Source organism: Lactuca sativa, chromosome 7 (genome assembly GCF_002870075.4).
Source record: "Lactuca sativa cultivar Salinas chromosome 7, Lsat_Salinas_v11, whole genome shotgun sequence".
NCBI classification, from domain to species: domain Eukaryota; kingdom Viridiplantae; phylum Streptophyta; class Magnoliopsida; order Asterales; family Asteraceae; genus Lactuca; species Lactuca sativa.
This window is the reverse complement of record NC_056629.2, coordinates 75,291,960-75,300,592: the sequence shown is the minus strand read 5'-3', so window position 1 is coordinate 75,300,592 and position 8,633 is coordinate 75,291,960. Positions and strand designations below refer to the sequence as shown.

Below are 8,633 nucleotides of genomic sequence, written 5' to 3'. Positions count from 1 at the left end.
TGTGTGCGTATACACGTGAGAATGTGTGTGTGTGTGTGTGAGAGAGAGAGAGAAAGAGAGAGAGAGGAGATTAATAGGATTAAAGAGAGGGAGCAGCAATGCTTCTTTTAGAGACAGAGGTAGTCATTTCATTATAAACCCAAAAAATTACACAGAAAACTATAACAAGCAAATCATATTTAACAGAGGTTTCTTCAAGAACAAATAAAACATCATCATATAAATCAAAACAATGGTCTACATAATAGAAGCTTTGATACCATAAACTCCTGAATTAGAGATTAAGCTTGCATAAATTATATATTTCGTTTACCTTTATTGACCAAATGGGTATTCGAAAAAGCAAGAGCAGACTTTGATTAGAAGAAAAGAAACGATGGAAACGGAGTTCGATGACCTTGCTCTCAATCGCTATATGTTGAACGCATATCACCACCAATACCACCTACAATATAGTTTTAAACAAAACCAAATAATATTTAGAATTTAAAGAATCGAAGCACTTTAATAAACATAACCCTAGAGATTGTGGCGGTTGAAGAACCGTAAATTGCATGGAGAGAGAGAGAGAGAGAGAGAGAGAGGGAGTAGTCATCGGTGGTGTTGTCGCGATGATGCGGTGTAGCATATGTGATGAGGGTTAGGAACGGTGGAAGTAGGAGATCGATGGATGAGAGTTGGATGTATTGTGGAAGAAAGAGTGGAGAAGGTGGTATGTGGAAGGGCATTGGGGGTCGAAACGGTGGAGAAGAGAAACACGTGCGTGTCTCTATACGCAAATAAAATAAATAAATAAATAAAATCCAAATAAAAGTTTCCAGTTTAGTGGGCTCCAAGTAAGCTTATATGACTATGGTCTTTGTTGATGTGGAGGCTACGTAAATGGTCCATAAGTGATGTGGCTTCTGATGACATGTCAAGCTCATATTCCTTCTCATTTGAAACGGAGAGCAAAGAAAATAGGTATGCGTGTAAAGCACGAAGTCGCCTCAACCAAAAAAGCTTTTTGTATATAATAACTAGGCGAATGCCTGCGCGTTGCCCAGAAACACCTATATAGTTGAAGTCTTTACAAACATATGGTTTTTAAATATAACAATAACGATGTTGTTAAATTTGATATAATAATTTGTATATACTAAATTGATATAATATATTGATTATTTTGAATTATATGATAATATATACATTTATTAAAACTTCATAATCTCAATCGTTTGGATGATTTCTACCTGCGAGTTACACATGAATAAAATTAAATATAATATATGATTTGATGTTATTTATAGTTGTTTTTATTGTTAATTAATTTTTTTAAATTTATTTGCTTAGTGTTTTAATTTCTATCATTATAATTATTTAAAACATCAAACATTGTTTTTTTTATTTTAAAGCTAACTATTGTTATTGTAAGTTATTTTAAGCTACTTATTTGGAAACTTTTAACGATTATAAAAATATATTTAAGAAATATTTTACTTAAATTAAGATTACAATTTAGTTTTTGCTTTTATCACTACAATTTATCACTTTTAACTATTTATAAAATATTCTTTGGTTTTTTAAATGGAACTGAAATTTATATTTGAGTTGACATTGTAATGCGCAAAAACACCTATATAGTTGAAGTCTTTACATATATATATATATATATATATATATATATATATATATATATATATATATATATATATATATATATATATATTTTAAATATAACACTAATGTTGTTGTTAAATTTGATATAATATATTGATTACTTTGAATTATATGATAATATATACATCTATTATAACATCATAGTCTCAATCGTTTGAATGACTTCTATGCGCGAGTTACACATCAATAAAATTAAATATTATATATGGTTTAATATTATTTATAGTTGATGTTATTTTTAACTAATTTTTTAAAATTTATTTCCTTAATATTTTAATTTCTATCATTATAATTATTTAAAACATCAAACATTATTTTTTGATTTTAAAGATAACAATATAATCATTTATATACAGTTATTTTTAACTATTGTTATTATAAGTTATTTTAAGCTACTTATTTGAAATTTTTTAACGATTATATAAATATATTTAGGAAATATTTTAGTTAAACGGATATTACAATTTAGTTTTTGCATTTATCACTATAATTTATCACTTTTAACTATTTACAAAATATTATTTGGTTTTTTTAGTGGAACTGAAATTTATATTTAAGTTGACATTGTAATGTTATATTTAAATTAACAATTTAAGTATTTTGTCCAAACTGCTCAAAAGTTGTAGCTTTAAACTGATAATGGTTTACATGCAACAACATTTTAAATCTAATAAATTAAGTATAGTATGTTAAAATTTAAAGACATAACTTTATAAATAGAAGTAAATATGTTATTTTAAAATTGAAATTTAATCAATTTATAATTACACTTTAGGTTTGATATTTATTTAACCTTATTAACCAACTTACAATAATTATTAGAAAGACACTGCAATTTATCACTTTTAACTATTTATAAAATAATCTTTGGGTTGTTTAAGTTAAATAAAATTTATATTTAAGTTGAGCCTATAATTTTATATTTTAATTAATAATTTAAGTATTTTATACAAATTGTTCAAAAATTATACCTTTAAAATGATAATGATTTACATCCAACAATATATTAAAACTAATAAATTAAGTATAATATGTTAAAAGTTAAAAAATATAATTTTATAAGTAGAATTAAAGATATTATTTTAATATTGAAATTTAGTTTATATATGATTACACTTTAGATTTAATATTTATTTAACCTAATTACCAAATTATAATTATTATGATAAAGAAATTTGAAAGGTCATGGAAGTTTTAAATGAATGTGATGAAAGGAAAAAAGAATGGGGGTTTCAAATGCATGAGATTCAAGAAAAAATGCTACCTTTATAAGTATGTATGATGATATATATATATATATATATATATATATATATATATATATATATATATATATATATATATATATATATATATATATATATATATATATACTAGACGCGCCAAAAATAACCTATGCGTGTAAAGCACGAAGTCACCTCAACCAAAAAAGCTTTTTGTATATAATAATGATATAAATATAAATATATATATATATATATATATATATATATATATATATATATATATATATATATATATATATATATATATATATATATTAAATTTGGGGCAATGTCAATGTTGCACTTGCAATTCTAAAGCTGTGACCCGAACCTTTTTCCATTACCGTTAGCCGACTTCCATTAATAAAATTTGAATTTATTGATTTCCGTCAAATTTCTTTGGTTTGGAAAATCATTTAATTTTATAATTGAATTTTATATATATGAGTCGGAACCAAAATCACGCGAAATACCCGAGTTTACTTTGTAAAATCAATAGTTTTCGTCCTGAGTGATGTTCACGGCCGTAAACCCGTTTTCGGCCGTACACTCATTTATGACCAGCGACGACAGGTGGCCCTCGCCACCGACCATACACCCAATCTATAAATACCGGACTCCTAAACTTTTATGGCCTAAAACTCTCCCATTCTCTCTCTAACCCCTCAACCGTAAGCACCAAAAACATCATCTTTTCTTCCGAAAATCATCAAGAATCACTTTTGGAGGTTGTTTTGGAGCATCCAAAACGCGTTTTTCCTCGAATCCAACATCATTGTTCTTGAGTTTACGACCGTACACCCTTCAAACCTTCAAGAGCCGCAAACCGTTTACAGCCGTACACTCTTCGAAAGTTCATATTTCCTTTAAAAACATCGTTCACGGCTGTAAACCCTTCAAGGGCAATGTTTTAAAACCCGGGTTTTTATTTAACCCGGTGTGATGACCAGTTCACGGGTCAACCGATTCAACTGGTTGAACCGCCAGGTCAACCCGGTTTATAGTCTTTTTCTATTTTCATATATTTTCACTTTTCCTCATAATGCATAAACATATAAAACCAATAATTTGATGTCCATAAAATTTAAACATTGAAAAACACGAAGAAGCTGCAAACGGTTCGTTGTTTTGGCATTCGCTAGTTCTATCCAACTATTCAAACCTTATTAAAACAGGTCACTCTGGTTTTAATGGGTTCGACATAACGATTCGGCCTCCGTTTAGGAAAACCCAGTCGATTCGATTCGGTTTGTATTTTTACAAAAAAACCATTCCCAACTGACACGCCTTCTACCTCGGGTCACGGTCCAACCGGTTGAACCGGCTAGGTCGACCCAGGGTTTAAAACACTGTTCAAAGGATTGTTCACGGCCGTAAACCTCTTCATGACCGTAAACCCTTCTTAAGTGGTGAACTTGGCTGAAAACCTGCTTTTCCGATTCAATCGAGTCCCGGTAACATTCCTAAACCAAAAACAAGTGTTTTTCTAACACTATAAATAATGGTTTCATTAATAAAATATAATTATGTATTTAATTGTTGATTAGGATCTCGTTAAGTGCCGCATACATCAACCCGAGGGTCTTCATTTCCAGTTTCGTTGTCCGACTTTTCACACAACTAACGATGAGTTCATACCCCTATACTTTTATGATTTTTAATGTTTTCAGGGGAAGAATTCAAGCCAGACACAAATGATTTATGAAGTTATACAAAGGAATTTCAAAACACTTTAAACTGATGCAATGGATATAGTCACATGGTTTCCACATTTCATAAAATTGTTACATATTTTATCCCTTTTATATTATGCTGAGCATAAGGGACGTTTTCAACCTACAAGCATAACTAAAAAGTTTTCATATCAACTCATAACATACATACAAATTATAATAGGTATAGTTTGGGAATTCAATACACGGTTTTCCATATACAGACATATAAACTATTATAAAAATATAGTTTAGAGAAAAAATGTATCTTTTTATAAACTTATCAGTTATTTATAAATAGGGGTCTTTCAAAATATTACTTGTAAAGTCGTTTATCTAGTTTGAGAGACATGTCTTTGGGTATAATTACATGTGCTACCGCAAGACTACCCTTATGATCAAGAGTCTCCAGGAGGGAGAGCGTGAGTTTCTGTATAGGTCTATATGGGACTGATTATCCCGCACCTTGCTGCTAGCTATAGTAGGACCGACAAGTCTACGGGTGACAAAGTCATTAAGGATATTGGCGTCTGATTCATGTCGTATCAGTTAGTATGGTCATAAAACTCACAAGTATATAGAAACGTTATATTTACGTAGTAATATACTTTACATGTACAATGCTTATATGATATAAGTATGGATAATACACGGTTTTATTTTAAGTAATGAAACTACTATACACACTGGTGGTAACTAGGGGTTTTCATACAAGGACATTACTTTACATTACCAATGGTATTCAGGGATTTTCATATACAATTACATAATTTAGTAACAAACATACACTCTCGTCTTAGAGTTTAACACTACTTTTCAATACTAAGAAAATATTGGATTTTCTTGAGAGCATACAAACATTTTCACCGACTAAATGATAGGTTTTCATTACAAAAACATGCTTATGAACTCACCAGATTTTATGTTGATACTCTCTTTTCAAAACCACTCGTATTCTCAGGAAATCAATAGACAGGTACCTCGGCAGACTTTTGAAAATACGGAGCATATAGAGTCTCGTCTTTCTTTTTGCTACTTTTGATGTATAAAAATATGAACCAAACAGATGTAAATATTTTTTATATATATTCAATGTAATGGTTGTATTTATTTTCATTACGATGATGCAAATGTTGTAATACTACATATGACGTCATCCACCCCCGAACATTTCCGCCGTTTCGGTCTTGGGGGTGTAACATATATCCTCATGAAATTTTTAACTTTTCTTAATGACCTTCGAATAAAGAAATTCTAGGCTATCATACCTATTACATGAAAACATATCGTAATTCTTTAACATCTTTAAAACACAAACAAACGTATTTTTTTCAGATGTTATTAACAAGTAAGATAGTTAATAACAACTATATGTTATCTATTTGATATCTTTAACTTTTTCGACAGTAAGATGGTTAAGAATTTTTTTGTATTGAAAGAAGATCTTTATACTTGGTGTCTTACGTGAGAGAGAGAGAGAGAGAGAGAGAGAGAGAGTCTTTCAAGAAAACTCTCATATTCAAATAATATGCAAAATGTAATTGTCTTATTAAAATGTGAAGATAATAGCTTGAAAAGATGCCAACCACTATATTAAGTATAGTGTCCATATTGTAACATTGTAACAGACCATTAAAATATATAGTACTAATTATTCATAATAAATACACTGTATTGTAACGAAAGCCATAACTATATTTACTAAGTAGTATTACCGTTTCTATAATATAAATTTATCTATATAAAGGACCCAAATGGATAAATTACAATACATTATTATAACACACTAGTAGTAATATTTTAAGAAATGAGGTCTGGTTTCTTCATTATTGTTCTCGTTTCAAACCTTGTTTCAATGGCTAGTGCAATTCCACGCACTGCCACCTTTTACCAACAATATACTCATAAGTGTTTACTCTCTGCCCCTCTACTGATTGTTTAGGATTAACCATTATGATTACATTCTATGTAGATATATAAACATATACATACTTTAATATATCAACATATACGTTTAAGTAATATGGAGTGGATCTATAGGAAGTATATATATTTGAAATAAGTATTTCAGTTCCTGACGTACTGAAATTGTGTAAATAACTTTTGAAATAGCATTTGCATGTTATGGGAGTACTCCAGAGGGAGTGATGATTGCCGCGGCAAGTGATCCTTTGTGGGATGGAGGTGCAATTTGCGGAAAGATGTTCACAGTTAAATGCCCGGTGCCACAAACGCAGTCCCTCACCCATGCTATGATGGTAAAACGGTCACTGTTAAAATTGTTGATCACTGTCCAGGTTGTGGCGGAACCCTAGACCTTTCTAAAGAAGCATTTGAATCCATTGCCGACCCTGTCGCTGGAGTTATCAAAATTGAGTATTGGTAGTTGAATTACTGACGATGGTCTGTAAAATTAACGCTTGGATTATTTCTTGTTCTATTATTTTTGGATCAATAATAATCTATGACATTTTGAAATCAACGAGATTTACTACTACTATGTGAATAAACAGTTTTGGATTGAAACGTGGTGTTTTGTTTCAATAACACTACTTTTGTAATTATTCTGAATTTGTTTCTTCTTACCCATTTTTCTTTATTTTGAATGGAAAACTAAACTCAATGGACTATTCTTCAAGACTACGTCACTATTCTAGATGGGATTTGAACACTAAGCCATATAGGTTGATAAAGGGAACAATGTCGGTTCCTAATATTCTTGAGGTTTTAAATTAAGTGTTAACATTTTGTTCCATGAAATATCTAACCGAACACCAACTTAATTTTTTTCACGGATTTGTAGAATTCAATTCATATAAGTTTCATTTGTTACCTTAAGAATATTTTTAAATACTAAACAAGTTGTTCAATTTTTTTCATTAACACCAAACTTTTGTTTGTAAGAATTGTTCTTTCCGGTTTTAATTTATACATCTTTGCTTTACTATTTATACAATATAGACAACATACCACATGACTAAGAGGCTTCAAAGACGGAAATTGCAATAGACGACGTTTGTCTCTAAGTTCATGATGGAACCAAGCAGAAACAACTACGAAATGTGCATTCAATTGGTTTTAGAATATAATTATGATATTTATGACGATGAATCAACATCACAATTTTCAAGCCGCCCATCACTCACATATCGATCGCAACTCCTTGGCCTCTATGCACAGTTCTAGTTAAAAAATTAATATAATCCAATACCAAAATGTGTATTCATAAATAAACATTTTAAAGTAATCCGCATTGAAGATACGAACACCCTCCAAATTTCAATAACACTAGTCCCATGATGAAGGGCAAGGTAGTAATTTCGAAGTGTGAATAAGCCATTATGTACCACTTCCATTTCAATGCCTCCATGAATCTACCTCTACTAACTCCATATTCAATAACTGTCATGCAAGAATTCAACATTGTATTTTTTTTTTCTTTTGTATCAAGAGAATCAACAAAGGCGAGGCCACCACTATTTCAAGAAGTTTCTATCGCACCATGTCTCCAACCAATAATTCAGTATCACAACCTTTTCCAACTTTTTTAGATATCAATGAGAAGGAATTAATATCAATTTTTTTCAAATACAATCTTACCACCTTTAATCCTATGCAACTATGTCTTAGTCTAGTTTATTTCAAGTTTTGTAAACAAATGGAACACTCTAAGAATACAGGCAATTACCAAACTATTCTTAGTACTACGATATCTAATAAAGACGGCATCATCCATGTAAAAAAGATAGCATATGTTAGTGTATTCGTCATCATTTTGAATTTCCATTGATACAGTATTTAATTTGATATTCAATAGTGAAACAATAGCCCTTTCAATTACAATGATAAACAAGAAATGGAAATCGGATCTCCTTGCATGCGACCATAACTACGAGTAATTTATTTATTTGGGGCACAATTAATAAGAATTGAAATAAACCATATGGTCACGCTTTAATCCACTCGCATCGAGTATCACCAAACCCCATAGGCATCA

The 8,633-nt window shown here is 30.0% G+C and overlaps 1 pseudogene; it reads left to right on the top strand.

The window, feature by feature from the left end:
- Positions 1-666: 666 nt before the first annotated feature.
- On the top strand, positions 667-7,022 carry LOC111879560 (putative EG45-like domain containing protein 1; annotated as a pseudogene).
- The last annotated feature ends 1,611 nt before the right edge of the window (positions 7,023-8,633 follow it).